At 45.6% G+C, this 17664-nt stretch overlaps 1 pseudogene; it reads right to left on the bottom strand.

Annotated features, from left to right (window-relative positions):
• Positions 1–7644: 7644 nt before the first annotated feature.
• Positions 7645–7761, bottom strand: LOC126459148 (5S ribosomal RNA; annotated as a pseudogene).
• Between the last annotated feature and the right edge of the window lie 9903 nt (positions 7762–17664).

Genomic DNA, 17664 nt, shown 5'->3' with positions numbered 1-17664 from the left:
TGCCTGCATTCTGCTATAATTTTCTGGTATCGCAGCATTCCTGTATGCTATACAGTCAGTTCCACAAGCAAGTGTACGCCATAATGTTAAATGTAACGTCCGCAGCGACATCTCTGGTAGTGGTCTCGAATCTGTACTCAATGCGCCTTTGCACTGTGTATAGATAAACAGTGTGAGAGTTGAATGTTTTGTTTTGTCGGTTGCAGCTTGGGCTATTTTCACATATTTAAGGCCAATTTAAACGCTGGAAAAAATGTCCATTATTTATGAAAAATGCCTTCTGAAGTCCGTTAAGAAGCTATTTGGTTCGAACGAGGATAATTATCTGAAACAGCGCAGCCGTCTCTGTACAGCGTTGAAACAAGACGAAGGGTTGAAACAAGACAAAGGGTTGTCCACGATGATTTCGCGTGTAATGTATCCGGATGCAAATCGTATCAAAAATGTCAGGTCGTATATTAAGATGAAGCTTAAAGGAAAGCCAATATATACTTTGAAGCAGCTGTCATATAAAATCAGGACGGTATGGAAATCGTTGCCGAGGCGATATGCAGAAAATCTCGTGAAAAGCATGCCAAAAATGTGCTAAGCTATAATCGATAATGACGGATTAAAACTGTGTGCCGGACCGAGGCTCGAACTCGGGATCCTTGCATATCACGGGCAAGTGCTCTACCATCTTTTTTATCTCATTTTGTTCGTTTTCGTTCGTTGTATCTGATCGGGGCGGACGTCGCAAGACTCTCTTTTCAGTTCGTCGTTGATCCATTAACTCAGTTTTTTTATTACATAAGGCAGCTAACCCTCTGACCGAACTCGCTGAGTTACTGTGCCGGCACCATCTGAGCTACCCAAGCACGACTCACGACCCACCCTCACAGCTTTACTTCCGCCAGTGCCTCGTCTCCTACCTTCCAAACTTCACAGAAGCTGTCCTGCGAAACTTGCAGAATTAGCACTCCTGGAAGAAAGGATATTGCGGAGACATGGCTTTGCCACGACCTGGGGTATGTTTCCAGAATAAGATTTTCACTCTGCAGCGGAGTGTGCGGTGATATTAAAGTCCCTGGCAGATTAAAACTTTGTGCTGGACCAAAGTAATTGTGCAATTGACAATAACAAGTATTTTCAGGTACACACATATATTTATAAGTGTCTTTTGTTTCATACAGATAAGGGCGTACACTTTCTTGTGGAATCGACTTACATCGTGAACACTAACGCCCCTATAACACTCGTTGAGGTACCATTGAAATTGCTTCTCCAGTAGACTATTTTGAGCCGTTAAGACGACGTGCTGAGTTCTGTGTACTGGGGAGCCTTAGTAACTTCCCGTGGTCAAGGAACACGATCGCAATCTACTGCTACTGGGTCTCAGTGCACGAACTAGGCGATCGGAGTTTCGCAACATGTCTGTTGGCGGAATGCCACGTGAGTCCTACAAGGAAATTTTCCTTTCCGAAAGTAGTGATACCAGCTTAATTCTCCTATCGGAGAGGAAAAAAAGCTAATATGTTCCTGTTTGTTTACAAGACTGACTGGAAAATGGGGTATCAGCTGCCTCATTCTACCTTCCTTAGCACTTATAAAAACTGTCCCAAAAGTTTTGGCATGCGAACATATTCGCCCTATTTTTAACAAGCAACTCGCGTCAAACTCCCACAAGCTCCCCTAACTGTAACTCTCTGGCACCCACTAGTGCATCACTGAAAGTCCCTCATACCCACTCACTCACTCCACTGCCACCCTCTCTCTCTTCTCACTGCCACCCTCTCTCTCTTCTCACTGCCACCCTCTCTCTTCCTTCTAGTCACTGTCATAGACTCTGTCTTTATTATCACTGGCTCTCACCCACTTCCACCTCTTTATTTCCCTCCCAGTGACACTGTCCCCTCCACTCTTTTTCCTGGCACTGTTCTGTCACTGTCATCTATGTTTCACTGCCATTGTGCCCCTATATTTTTGTCACACTGCCATTGTGTCCTTCGCTCTTTCTACGACACAACCACTGTCTACTATCTTCAGTATTTATTTCTTTTCCGTCTGTTTCCTCTTGATACCGTCTTCTTATCTCTCAGCATAAAAACGGGCGGATATGTTCGCTAAGTATACTGTCGCATGCGTACCGATTACGCGAGATTAAGAGGTTCCCAAATTCTAAAAGAGGTTGACGGCAGTGAAATAGGTCTGTAGCTCTTACAATTGATTGTTGACTCTTGTAAAAAACCGGAATGGCGTTCAAGTTTTGCCAGTGACTGTTAACATACTTTGTTCTCCCGCACTTGGAGGATCGTAAATGACCACCATGTGGAATTCAATGTGGACTCCGCGAGTAGCGATCCTATGTAATCCAACACTGTCCATGATGTCTCAATGCTATATTTTATTTTGGCACTATTGTACAATTCCGGGCGTAGGCCACTTTCAGGTCCCCAGAAATTGTTGTTGTCGCTTGTGTCATACACCAAGGAAGTTTTTTTATTTTTTTTATAGGGTCGCCACTGTTCACAGTACACCGTAAATAAATGAACGAGACAATAAACATAATGGTGTCGTCAGAGAAGTTGCGACGCCAGAAAATTGTCTGAGTGTGAGAAGGCTGCGAGGATCGACGCTTTGAGTAGGGTTTGGCAAGTGACACCCTCATGTAAAATTAAAGCACCGAATTGTTCTTAAATATGTTCGTGACACACGTCATTTGTATACTAATGAGTACCCGGTGAAGCAGTGGAAACAATTACAACTGTATAGAGTGATCAAAAAGTCCCATTACACCCTATCCCATGTCCACATATTCACAAGTGGTCGCATTGTATTAATGTGGGATCAGGTCAAGGGACAACTATAAAGTTGTTGGAGCATTCATTATTTTTTCCAGAGTGTCTGTGTGTACACCATAGTTTTTATAACAGAATATGATTCTCCTCCATGCACGATGTGAAAATCTCCTCAGCATAGCAGTAAATGCACGTCGAACGGCATCCGTAAGTTCGTCAACTGTCTCGTAACGTTTGACAAAAACTTTCTGCTTACTGAATCCTCACAATGCGCTGTCGCAAGGTGACGGATCAGGACATTGGGGTGTCCACTCCACAGGGTGCAGGCAAATGGATAGAAAACTGCATCCAGTCAGTTTATGAGGAAATATCTCGTCGAGACATTCTCTAACGGCAATAGCGTAGTGGGCTGGTGCTCCAACCTGCTGGAACCATACACGACCCAACAGTCCCCGATCTCGCAGATGTTAAATAAACCAATCACGTATGATGGTGAGATACACAATGTGATTCACAGTACTAACAAAGAAATATGGACCTACCAAGTGAGTTGCAGACATTGCAGCCCAGGTTATGACATGTGGTGCATTGTGTTCAAATTCCTCATAAAAATTTGGGTTTTCTTTACTCCAGAAATGTTTCTCGTTTTTTGCAGTGTGACATATTGCACACACGTCCGAGAAAAACAATTTCCCCCCTTGAAGGAAGAGTTGCAACGCGACTGAGCATTCGCCCACAATCCTGATGACGTTTTTGGATGTCGCTATCGCTCACTTCGTTTACAATCGACTGTTTACATGTCTTTTACTTCAAAGCATTCTTCATATGTTTTTGTATCGTCGAGAATGGAACTCCGAATTCCTGTAATCACTTATGAATGGACTTTTTTGGCGAACATTCGACAGACGCTGCCTGCCTCCACACACCTTTCCAGCCGTGTCGGTGGTCATCCTGAGCGCGGCTTATCTTTTATGCAACCAGTTGCAAAGAGCTTTTTCTCCCACCGTGAAAGTGTTGGTTTTGATGGGGAAGGTTTTTGAAAACTTTAGGAAATCATGCCAAATGTCTCTCATAGATTTTCCTTCATGTGGTCGTTTGTGAACCCACGCACTCATTACGAACCTTTCTTCCATCGTGTAAGTGGACTCATTAGCCATGATTTAGATGTATGTCAGCACTTTCAACAATTCATTAACATCTATGTAATACATAGGAGGTAGTGGGACTTCGTGACTATTCTGTAGAATAGCTAAGGTATATATTCACTGTAAGATGGGTACGAAAACAAATCATTCGAGGAGGAGATAACTCAAAAAATTTCGTTTGGTCGATACTTCAAAATTGGTAATCAGATTGTTAATCTCATCAGACAGGACTAATCGAGAAGGTAATGAGGATGCACGTCTTTCTTCAGGTTCGTTTTTTGATGAGTAATACACGATGTACTTTGCATCACACATAATGGCTCTGAGCACTATGGGACTTAACTGCTGAGGTCATCAGTCCCCTAGAACTTAGAACTGCTTAAACCTAACTAACCTAAGGACATCACACACATCCATATCCGAGGCAGGATTCGAACCTGCGACCGTAGCGGTCGCGCGGTTCCAGACTGTAGCGCCTAGAACCGCTCGGCCACCCCGGCCGGCCTACACACATAATAAGGTGGCTTTTGTAGACATAGAAAATGGACAACTGCTTGTTTTCGTACGTGTCATTTTCATAACTTCTACACCATACAGTAACTTCTTCCTCGACGTAACTTTGTCTACAGTTAAATAATTTTTGTTTCCTGCCAGTAACATAGCGTGTGGTTGCGAAGATGGAAAAGTGTTTGTTTTAGCGTCCGATTGAGAGAAGCAACATGTTCGTTAAAATACTGTAAAGGTTTCAGTGGTCTGCATTCCCTTAAAGGTGCGTACAAGACCACACAAGGAAAGATCTTGAGCCACTTACAAGCTTTAGCGGGCATTTCGTAGTTATTTATTGCTTCATATTTAACAAGTATCTGTGGTGATCAGAAAATCTAACTGAATATCTTGGACTGGCATGTAGAGTCGAATGCTCTTCGTTTTGGTGTGATTGAGTTGAAAAACAAGGAAGAGCAAGAACCCCGTCGAAGGTTCATCACATTCCCATCTCGAGTAACACGCATGGGAATCGCCGAGCTTACGCTCCCACCTGCCAGACGAATCGTCATCGACTGTCATATGCTGTCACCCTCTGAAACAATCTGGAGATGACTGAGATTCGACGTGGCTCATTGCCTGTAGCTATTAGAAAATAAGCGCGGCCACATGTTCTCCATCTGGTCACCATATGTCTATGAGATTTCTTACATCGCCATGATTCCAGAGAGACACCTTCCAGCGGAGGGGGGGTAGCAGAGAACCAACGATTATGTTAAAGACGGGAGGCATAGCTTCATAGTGTGAAATCCACGCTTCTGGTTGCTTACTGGTATTACGCAGCCGCTTTGCAGTACCCGGGAAATGAGTGTCCGCCCGCCACTGTGAATGGTTTGAGGGCCTGAGAAAGCCGCTGCCGGCTTTGTCTCTTTCTCATTGTGGTAGTTTCGCAAGGCTGGCGCACTGCTCCCTTACATAAGCCCCTCCTTGTAGTTGCCACGCACTTGCTGACAGTGACCTCTCGTCTGGCCTCGAATGCTTCTTACACGGTGTCGTCGAGTTGTATGTATCACGTGCAGACCTTGAGGAAACAGGTTTTTTGTTACATTTCGATTGAGTTTATTGACCCTTTCTGCCAACAGCTTGATACAAATATAAATTCATACACTGCCGGAAAAAATTAATATGCCTGGAAAGACGACGTCGATTTTGATCCAATGACGGCATATGTCGCCTGGGCCACGGTGGATGTTCTGATATTGGTTTCAGCGTCGTCCGCTAACAAATAGCGTAGCGGCATAGCTACCAGAGCACAATCTGTGTCTGCACTTTCATAGGGAAAGCTCACAGACAGAAGGCCCAGCGTGTTGCTAACGTGTGAAGCAAGCAGGCAACCATGCCACAGAGACGCACTCGTGCTTTCTACAGCCAACTGAGTGGGTTTGAAAGGGATCGGTCCGTGAATTTGCGAGTGGCAGGATGGTCCTTTCAGAGAATCGGCACACTAGTTGGACTTGCTATGTCACCTGTGCAATGATGCTGGTATCAGTGGTCACGTCAACATTCTCACTACTGTAGACGAGTTTCTGCGCGTCCAGGCTGCACAGAGGCTCGGCAGAATCATCGTACTGGAAAGGCAGTAGTGGCAGATGATACTGCTACAACAGCACAGAAGCCAGACGTGTCAACACGAACTATCGCGAACCAGTTATTAACAGTGGGACCACGGAAATGCACACTTCTAGCCCGTCTTCCACTCGGGCCACAGCATCGACGTGAACAGCTCGACTGGTGCCGCCAGAGGATCACTTGGAAGATGGAAAGGCGCACTGTGCTCTTCAGCGATGAAAGCAGAGTCTGCCTGCACCCCCTCTGCAGGTCCAGGGGTTAGAATAGGCCCGAGGTATTCCTGCCTGTCGTAAGAGGCGACTAAAAGGAGTTTCACACGTTTCGGCCTTTATGTGATGGTCCCCTTTAGGGTTTGATCTCCATTTTTCAAAATTTTCCCGAAGAGCGAGCCAACTGGGGAAGAGCACCTTACGTGGTGCATCGTGTCCATCATGCATTGAAATCTTTAGCCCACTTTCTCGTCGTCGCTTTGCAGTGCAGCCCATTCTCCATCTCTTGGGCGAGGCCACCTTCCTGGGTGCGTTTTCCACCATGCACTATGCAGTGTCAATTTCCGTGCCGACGATGACCACGGACTTCGTTGCACCTCATATCCAGCATGGTAGCCTGTCCGTTGTGGTGGGGCCGCCATGTGCCCTGTTGGTTGTAGACTCCTGACAACACAGGGATGGCTCTGCAGATGCCTGCGCCGTTAACTTCCCACGTATGCCAAGCAGTTGACGCCCGTCACCCTGGGGCATCGGGACTCCCGGCAATGGCCATCCTGCCAGGTGGTCTTTGCTGTGGCTAGGTGGTGCCTGTGGGGAGGGCCCCTGGTCGGAGTGGGTGGCGTCAGGGCGGATGACACGCCATGAAGTGTAGTACCTCATCTCTTGCTGGTGGTCCGCCGCCAGCAGTCCCTAAGCGGGCAAAGTCTAACTTCAATGCTAAGAAATATGACCCCAAGTCGTTCCCTGCCTGGCCACACCATGGGAGGAACGCCAGGCTAAGGATGGCAGTGAAGCTTATTCGCCCCGGTATCTTCTATGTACGAGAGTTGATGGGGAATCTTTCATGTCCATGAAGCCTCAATTTTTTTGTAGAGCATTTGGAGACAAGTTTGAGGAGGTGGAAGGCTTGTCCAAAATGCGCTCTGGGTTGGTCTTGATAAAAACAGCATCCTCTGCACAGTCAAGGGCATTACTCGCTTGTGGCATTGTGGGGGATGTTTCTGTTACCATCACGCCCCGTAAGAGCTTAAATATGGCCAGGCCGCAGATTCGTCTGGACCTTTCTCATGACCCTAAGGACTCAGTTACTCCTGCCGCTCTCCACCGTCACTTCCTCTCGATTCTTGTGTTCCAGGGCTCGGAAGTTAGTTATAGCTAAATAATAGTTAGTTCATTAAGTCAGCTGTTTTACGCCATAAGCACTCCGTCTTCAGGCCACGAGTGGCCTTCCGGGACCGTCCGACCGCCGTGTCATCCTCCGAGGAGGATGTGGATAGGAGGGGCGTGGGGTCAGCACACCGCTCTCCCGGTCGTTATGATGGCTTTCTGTGACCAGAGACGCTACTATTCGGTCGAGTAGCTCCTCAATTGGCATCACGAGGCTGAGTGCACCCCGAAAAATAGCAACAGCGCATGGCGACTGGATGGTCACCCATCCAAGTGCCGGCCACGCCCAACAGCGCTTAACTTCGGTGATCTCATGGGAACCAGTGTATCCACTGCGGCAAGGCCGTTGCCACGTTTTACGCCATAGGGTCTCATTAAATTTTCCATCAGCCAAAATATCTTATATCCTACGATCACGCAAGGAACTGCCATGTCGTGGTTTTCTGTAAAAGTTTTTTTTTTCAGCAAGTCCTACGTTTTTTCCAGTATTACATATAGAACGGAATCTCTGAAAATTCCTGAGTCGGTGTCTTTATCCAGCAAGGGCGAATGTCTACGCAGCAAAAACGATAGTTAGTGTCATAGCTCCAACAGCGCTAGGGCATAATTTAAGCGAAGTGCTCTGGATTTTGTATTCTGACATTTTTACCATGGGTCGCAATGAAAAGTCAGACATAAGGTAAGGAATGACTTTATTGTTCATATCACGCATTTCGTAATTTATCCATCATCAGATATATCCAGGAGCGAGTGCTGCTCGTAGATATGGCGTTTCATGCTTGAAAGTGAAACAAACACACGCAGACACTGGTTACATTGGCTTACTTGTTAGAAGCTTCAGTTTTTCACACCGCCAAGTTACCATAGACCTGAAACTTCCTTGCAGTTTAAAACTGTGTGCTGGACCGAGACTCGAAGCTGGAACCTTTGCCTTTCGCGGGCAAATGCTCTACCGCTTGAGCTACCCAAGCACGACTCACGCCCTGTCCTCACAGCGTTACTTCTGCCAGTACCTCGTCTCCTACCTTCCGACAGACAGACACACGGACGGGCAACAACAGAGTGATACCGACTGAGGTAAGGAACCCTAAAAAAGTGGTACACACAGGATTTCAACCCGTAATGCTAGCGCACTAGCCGTGAATCTTAGCCTCTGTGTTACTATCGTTTGGTCGCAATATGTGGATTTTATCGGAAACCAGGAACCGTCACACGAAAAGCCACTGTGAAGGTGCTGTGTACAGGTCCGCTCAGAACATACCTGAGACTTATCAGAATTCTCAATTAACAGGCCTGATGGTCCCTTGTTAGCCTCACGAACCATGTAAATGGGCACTTGAGGCGACCTGCTCAGTGTGATGTGACGTTGCGCCCCCTGGCTCACGGCAGAGGCGGGGCTGCAGCTGGGAGGAGGCGGCGGCAGCCTGCAGCAGCAGCCAGGTTTGCCGATAAATCAGCTCCGCCGCTGGCTGGCGTGACCCCGCCGCCGTATCCCGCTCCCGGCTCCCTGTCCCCCGTCCTGTCTCCTTGCACAGCGCCGCGCCGCGCCCTGCTCGCCAAACTTTGCTCTCTGCCGTCGTCCCGGACGGCTCCTTTACTTCCTTTCCTACTCTGCGCTAGACGTCTCGGTTGTGACGTAACTGCCTCAGCACACAGGGAGACGATGTAAGGCCAGAAGGCGTTCATGAGCGGCTTCGTAGCACGCCAAAAGTGTGTTTTTCTTTGGGTACCACATCGATCCACAACACCCAGCTGCTTACTGTGTTAAAAATGTATGTACAAAGCAAATTACCGTCACTCGTATTACAGCTACGATCTCGTAAACTGACATACGGTCGGGAGAACGGTGTGCTGACCACATGTCCCTCCGCATCCAGTGACGCCTGTGGGCTGAGGATGGCACCGCGGTCGATCAGTACCGTTGGGCCTACATGGCCCGCTCGGGCGGAGTTTTATATTACCAGCTAGCATATACGAGGGGGGACCCAAAAGAAACCAGACTCCGAGGGCGCTGCCATTCGTAGACGTAGTGCAGGGTTCTCACGTGCTAGATGGTGTTAGTAGAGACCTTCATGAAACAGCTGTGCAGACGGCGTCAGTGTAGAGCTGAACGTGCAAGTGCGGTATTGTGCTTCTCTGACTGTTGGCGGGTTACCTCTGCGAAGTCGTTACGACAACTTTAATAGGACAAAGAGTGTGTGTGAAATTTTGTTTCCTGCTTAAAAAACTGCAACGGAGACACTCCAAATGCTTCAGGAAGCTTTCCAGGAGGACGCTATGAGCCGCACACAGGTTTTCGAGTGGTTTGGGCGCTTTAAACGTGGTGAAAATGGTTCAAATGGCTCTGAGCACTATGGGACTTAACATCTATGGTCATCAGTCCCCTAGAACTTAGAACTACTTAAACCTAACTAACCTAAGGGCATCACACACATCCATGCCCGAGGCAGGATTCGAACCTGCGACCGTAGCAGTCGCGCGGCTCCGGACTGAGCGCCTAGAAACGTGGTGAGATGTGTGTTGAAGACCAAGCGCGTTCTGGACGCCCTTCACATCGCGAAATGAGAACATTGAAAAGGTCCGCTAAAAGATTAACGAGGATCGTCGCCAAACGATCGACCGAATTTCAGCAGAGACAGGAATCAGTTGGAGCTCGTGCGAGTGGATTTTGAGTGAGGATTTGCACATGAGACGTGTTGCTGCTAAATTTGTTCCGCGCCTTCTCACACAGGAGCAAAAAACCATCCGCATGAATGTGTGTCAGGACTAGAAAACAGAGATTGCACGTGATCAAAACTTCTTGAACAAAGTCATTACAGGGGATGAGAGCTGGTGTTACGGGTATGACCCAGAAACCAAGCAAGCGTCAAACCAGTGGAGGACTCCCAACTCTCCCAGACCAAAAAAAAACAAGGCAAGTGAGGTCAAATGTGAAGACGATGATCATTGTCTTTTTTGATGTTCGTGGAATTGTGCATCGGGAATTCGTACCCCCTGGCCAGACTGTTAACCAGCACTTTTACTTGAATGTTTCAAGGCGTCTGCGAGAGGATGTGAGGAGGAAACGCCCGGAACTTTGGTGATCAGGTGACTGGTTTCTGCATCACGACAACGCTCCAGCACACACGGCCTTACGAGTGACCCACTATTTGGCATCTCAGAGGTGGTCTGTCGTTCCCCACGCTCCGTATTCGCCGGACCTAGCCCCGTGCGACTTTTTCATATTTCCACGAATGAAAAAAACGCTAAAAGAGGTGGGTTATGATTATGTGGAGGCGGTAAAAACAGCTTCGCAAAGGGCACTGGACAATATCAAACTTGAAGAGTTCCAAACAATCTTCCAACAGTGGGAAAAGAAACTTGACAAGTGCATCGCATGTAATGAAGAGTATTTTGAAGGTGACTGAAGTAATGTTGTAAAAAGGTCATCAATAAATTTTTTATGACAATCCGGTTTCTTTTGGGTCCCCCCTCGTATTTGTTTTAAATCAGTATTTTAGTTGCTACGTCTTCGATAAGTGAGAGGAACACTAGTGGTGATGACAGTCGGTGAAATCCTCCCTTCCGAGATAACCACCAGCGATTTGCCACGACAAACAGCTGTCGCTTTCGTAGCACTAGCAGAGACGGCCGGTGGAAACCTGCACTTGCCAGGTCTGAAAAACAGAAACAGCGACGCACCACGAAAGAACTATCAGAATGGCACGTAAATCGGCAGATGTGATGCACATGTACAGACAAACAAATGATTACTATTTCAGAAAAACTGTATGATCTAAGAGAGAAATTGACATGTTAAGCAAGTCACTAACGCTTTGGTCCGCCTCTGGCTCTTATGCAAGCAGTTATTCGGCTTGGCATTGACTGATATTGTTGTTTGATGTCGTCCTGAGGGATATCGTGCCAAATTGTGTCAAACTGACGCATTGGATCTTCAAAATCCCGAACTGGTTAGAGGACCCTGCCCATAACGCTCCAAACGTTCTCAATTCAGAAGAGATCCGGCAACGTTGCTGGCCAAGATATGGTATGAGAAGCACGAAGACAAGCGCTAGAAACTCGCCGTCTAGACTGTCATCGGCAGGTGTAGAAGGAACTTCAGGTTTTCCCCCAATTTGCTGTTCACGTTGAACACTGCCAGAAAAAAGTACCAGCACCCTCAAAGACCGTGTTCAGTGGAAACATGCACTGAGCAGTCGTATTGTTAGTAATTCATCTGTCACGGTCGCCGGCGATCAAATGGCGTTCAGAAGGCCTGTTTCGATTCTGTAGGCAATTTCTTTGCTGAATTTAGACGTGAACAGTGTTAACAACATTCATTGTAGGGCACGGGGTCGCATCGTAGGTATGCTTGCAGCAGGATTAAGATCACGTATATCTCTAACTATGGAACCACTGACACCACGACACCACCAAGCATAGCTACTCTGGTGTCGTGAAAGAGACGAGTGGAGAGTGGAATATCAGTGATGAGAGCAGGTACTGAGGTTACATCTGCGAGTGGTGGACGTACAAGCGTATGGTGCAGATCTGGTGAGCTGTCTATTCCAGAGTACATTCGGCCCGACGCGCAGGTCCCATTCCAGATTTGAAGGTGTGTATGTGGGGGCGGGGGAGGGGGCACGCTTCAGTTACATCCATCGGTCACAGTTAATGTTTTTGCAGGGTAAAGTAACCACTGACCGTGCTACAGCTATTTCTTGGACATGCAGGTGGTGTGCTTTTTCAGCGTGACAATGCACGTACACAAATGGCTACTGCAACGCAACGTGCTCTTCTTGGTGTACAACATATGCCCTGGCAGGAAGATCACTAGATCTCTCGCCAATTGGACACGTATGGGACACGATAAAACGGGAACTTACTAATTCTCCACGGCGTGCAAGAACCATTAAAGAATTGGAACAAAAGGTTTGCGATGCTTGGGACAATATATCTCAGAATGCTATTCGGCACCTTTACGATTATTTGCATGCGAGAATACACGCCTGCATTGCCGCAAGAGGGATGGAAAGGGGGGGGAGGGGCGGCGGCGGTGGCTGTGTGTACTGATGACAGTTCGGACATCCTTTACCGTGACATGTGTATTTCATTTGGTCTGTATTTGTTATCGTAAAAGCCAACAATGCAGACAAGTTTCTGGACGTCCGCAAAGTACACACACTGTCAATAAAATGACCTAACTCTTGAGAGTGTTATCTTTTTCCAGCAGTGTACATAATGACTTTGCAGACAATAGTAACCACAGACTTTTCGCAGATGATGCAGTTGCAGCGAAGTACTGCCCGAAGACAGCTGGACAATACTCAGACTATGATAAGATTTTAGAAGTGGTGCGCCGATTGTCAACATGCTTAAAACATTCAGAAATTTAAAAATGTGGACTCCACAAAAGGAAAAATATATTATTCTTTGACTGTGATATTAATGAATCACAACCGAAGTGGGTCAACTCGTACAGATACGTGGGTATAACAATTTGTGGGGATATGAAATAGAATGATCACATAGGCTTACTCGTAGACAAAGTAGGCGGCAGACTTCGGTCTGTTGGTAGAACACTAGGAAAATGCAGTCGGTCTACAAATGGGATTGCTTAATAAACGCTAATGTGACCCATCCTAGAATACTGCTCAGGTATGTGGGACCCGTACCATATAGGACTAGCAGGGGATATTAAACATATACAAAGAACAGCCCTAGTTGTCAAAGGTTTGTGACTCACGAAAGTGTGTCACAGAGATGCTGAAGAGACTGTACTGGCAAACTCTTGAAGATAGAATGAAATCTTCCGAGAAAGCCTCATTAGAAAGTGCGAGGAACCAGTACTGGTCAAGAATCTACAGATATTAGTCCCCTACATACAGTTCCCGCACGAAAGATAAATCGAGACTAAAAGGAGAACACGTATAGACGTTTAAGCAGTCATGCTACCCACGCTCCATACGTGCATGGAACGGGAAGAATTGTTAATAACTGGTACAATGAGACATACCTCTGCCATGCACGTCGCATTGGTTTGCAGAGTGTTTGCAGAGTATGTGTGTCGAGGTTGATGTAGACATTACACTGTCGGCATCGTACACTCCACGTAGGGACCATGACAATAAGATGAGAGATTAGGAAGCTTACAGAGGCGTTACTGAAGTCAGTTTTTCCTCGCTCTATACGCGAATGGAATAAGACAAGAAGTCGGTGCTATTTGTACGATGTATCCGCGGCCGTGCGCTGTTCGGTGGCTTGCAGAATATATAGGTAACGTAGGCCACAAGATGTTACACATTATTCGTAACAATTTGCAATGCATTTAATAATTGAAGGACAGAACGTACGGCATCGTTGTTTGGGAGACCCCGAAGTGCAGGTTCACCGTCTAGTTGGGTAGGTTGTCACTGTCGTCAGTTACAGTTCCTGCAATAGCTATTCTTTTATTCCATATCACTTCCAGAAATTGCGCAATAATTTTTATCCTGGAGAACAGCTCCAGCCTTCTCCTCATAAGTGATGCGTTACTAAACATCGTAGCTTACAATTTGAGCTGAGAATGCGACAGGTAACTTTTTCCTTGTTTGAGTCGAGTTCACAGTCATGTTTCCCATAGTTTCTTAAAATAGATGACAGGTTTTGTCTACATTTCAGATAAAAGTCAGCAGTTTAACTTTCACCTTGACTCTTACAGTTGTAACGATTACTTTCGTTGCACAATCACGAAGCTCACACTTCGTTGTATAAAAATCTTTCGGGTATTACTCTAATACTTTATTTTCTAGCTCCCCCTCACTTCTGTTTTTTGCAGTCGTGAATGACACTGAATACATATATCCCTTGTCTTTTTTTTTCTTTGGTTGTGAATGAGTTACATTCATTTCATTCGGTTCGGCTTTTCATTGAAACAGAAAAATAGGGAGATTTTATTTGCTGCATAAGTTTTAGGGTCTCGTGCCTCAGTCTGCAAAACGGAACGCTTACAGATAGTTTCGTTGTCTGCTGTTAAGAACCCTTTTTCTCAGGCACGGATAGAGGCATCAAGTTCCATGTTATGTCAATTCACTCAGAATATACGGCCATTTATGTAACGTATTTTGATACTCGGAAACCCATTCATTAAAAGCTATAGTGTACTCCCCTTTGATCTAGAGCCATGAAATTTGGAAAGAAGCAAGATTTCAATGTGCAAGTAAAAGAAACAATCCGAAAATTGTTAGTTTGTAATTATCCAGACGGATGAAAAACGAAAAAAAAATTCTTTTTTCGTGGTGTATGTTTCTCCGTCCGTCTGTTAAGACACCTTTTTCTTTTGGGAAGGTTAGTGTATCAAATTCAATTTTACTTGTACTAAGAGCTATGGTCCCTTGGCGGTTTAAAAAAATTTAAGCTTCTAGTTCAGTGCATTCAAAAGATACGGCCGTTTATGTCATACTTTGAAACTCGCAGACGTACGCTTTGAAACATACAGAGAACTTCGCGTTGACGTAGAAACATGGAGTTTGGCAAGAAGCAAGGTTTCACAATACCAGTAAAGGAAAAATATCTGAAAATTGGTAAACTGTAATTACATCACGTGAAAATACCTTTCTGCCACCAGAACATATATTGCATTCATTATCCGTCAAAAGCGTAACAGAACAACACTACTGCAGGAAAACATAAATATCAGTTGTAGTCATGTTTTAGTAAGTAAATAAAAAATGCGCAAGTCCTACTCGCACACGGCCATTTTTTTTTCTCTAATTTCACATTAGCTTCAAAACCCATTTTCACCCGTGCCCTAATAGGGGAAGCAGAGAGTACTACAAGTGTAATAAACGTGTTATCAGCCATTCAGATGGTAAAAATTAAAGCTTAAAAATATTTGAAAGTACAAGGTTTGTTTTTTTAATACATTAAAGAAACAAAGGAGCAGGATACTCTTGTAAAGACATCAGCTGTAATGCGTCTTGCAACGAACAGCTGGAAATTTCTGGCGCGTTGTCGTGGGAATACCATTGTCAGTTTGGGGAAAAAAGGGAGAAGAACTTTTTCTTTCCCAGTGCTGAGAACTTCTGCTTCTCAATGTCAAGGTGAATGAGCCGTGTTGGTGGGAACGTACGAGCAGCCGACAGCTTGTACAGACTCGTTGACCTTCCCTCTCGTTGGGATTTCGCTTGTCTACCCATCGTGTCGGGGGTGATCGGATGAGAGGGCTCATCTATCGAACAGGAACGGGGAATGGTCTATGGAACATTTTCCTAAAGTTCTTTTTCTTCATTTTCTTTACCTGATCTGCTTGACGCTGCTCGCTCCTACACGTGATCCGGCGCGCGACTCATCACCACAAACGGTTATTTCGTAATGGTCTACGGGTTCCTCGAAGAGTTGCAGTACGAAGGCGCAGCACCAGAAAAGTCTCACAGAGCTCTCGGAGATGCACGTCCTTAGTGGGAGTCTGTAGCGGTGTTCCCGCTGTTGGAAGACTGCACAGGGAAATATTTTCGAACAGGGATGAACCATGAAGAGGAATGTTTCGTTTCGGCGCAGGTGGTTCTCTCATACCGTAGACACAATTAGTAACAATAGATCTGTGAGCTGGCCCGCGTTAAATGTGATGTTGCTGGGACCAGTTCAAACGTCCTGTTACAATACCGTAGAAAATCTTACGGCGAATATTCAGAAGAGCTTCAATAAACACACTATCCACGATGCGAGCATGACAAAACTGCCTTCCAACAGCGAGGTCATTGATACCAGAGGTCAGTGCACCGAGTGGTTAAATGCCTCTGTTAGGTGTACCGGACAGTAATATCGTTTTTCTACATTAAATTCAAACAGATCAATTGTTCGCAAGATTTTTTTGATCAGTGATGTAATTACCCTTGTTATCAACAACCTTCCTACATCTAGTATGCAAATTTTCAATGCTGGATCGATAATAATAAATTCGTTCTGAGCACAATATCTGATGATGGCATTTTGCACATCATCGACATTTTCAGATTTTTTGCCACTTAGAAAATGTAGCGATCGGAATAAATGGAACTCCGATGACGCAGTATCGGTCGAGTATGGCGTGTGAGGCAGAACCTCCCACCCCAATTCATTAAGTTTCTTCAGGGTTCGTCTTGGGCTGTGCGGTCTTGCATTACCTTGTTGCAGAGTAAAGCGTTTTCTCTTGACAATCGCTGAGCACTTTTCAGTTAAAAATTGATTTACTCGAGCCAACTGTTCACAATAAAGGTTTCAGCACTTCAAAATGAACGACCCCGCGAAAACTGAACCAAACGCATAAAAGCGCCTTTTTGCGGTGTAAACCTAGCTTAGCTGTACTTCTTGGCGATTCATTCGGAGAGAGTCACAGCCTTTTGCGTTTTGGATTATCATAGAGCACCGATTTTTCATCTCCTTTGATAAAGGGATCAAAAAACACTTCTGTATTCTACCATGAAGCAATTTGCATGTGGTGGGTCGGTTAGCTTTATTTGTCTTCACCAGCCTGCTGCAGATGCTCTTGGATGGTCGACCAAGGTTGGTTAAGAGTGTTTGACAGTTCCTCCATTGTCTGACACGGATTTGCTTGCACTTGCTAAAGTTCTTCGTCTTCCTGATCGATAGGCGCCGGAAAGGTCAAATTACCGAATATGAACTTAGAAAACCATCTTTGTCATTTTCGAACGTCTAATGCACTTGGATAAACATCGCAAATGTTTTTGTTAGCAACTGTTGTTTACTATCCATACCAAACTCAAAAAGCGTACGACGCTGGATATGTACCTCTTCTGATAATTGTCTGGCAATTTCGTTGTAAATTGCAAAAAAAAAAGAGATTTAATTATTTAGGAGTAAACAAGTCACTCTAACCTTTAAATGTATTTGGCACGACTTTGAAGTACACAGTGAGCTGATAACTGACAAACGAATATCGACACTTGTAGAAACGACATTACCTTCCTATCCCTCTAATATTTCTTAAACGGAAAAGGGCTTGTTCAGTTGAAATCATACTTGTGAACAGTATTAATAACTGCGCTTTGGAAAATGGAAAATCCTGGTTTCACAGCCGAGGTCAACAACAAGGGAAATCCCGCTGTAAATATCTGGGCTGGTATCGTTTACGACAATCTCTGTGGTGAGCCATTACTCGTGTACAATGAGCTGAACGTCGCTAAACTTGTGAACAGTACACAGAGCTACCCTCATGTTGTTAAGTGCGGACTCCGTCGTCCGCCCAGCATGCGCAGCCCCATCGCACTTCCGCAGATGTCCGTCACGAACTGGGTA

This window comes from Schistocerca serialis, chromosome 2 (assembly GCF_023864345.2).
Source record: "Schistocerca serialis cubense isolate TAMUIC-IGC-003099 chromosome 2, iqSchSeri2.2, whole genome shotgun sequence".
Taxonomy (NCBI): Eukaryota; Metazoa; Arthropoda; class Insecta; order Orthoptera; family Acrididae; genus Schistocerca; species Schistocerca serialis.
This window is presented reverse-complemented; position numbering and strand designations above follow the sequence as displayed.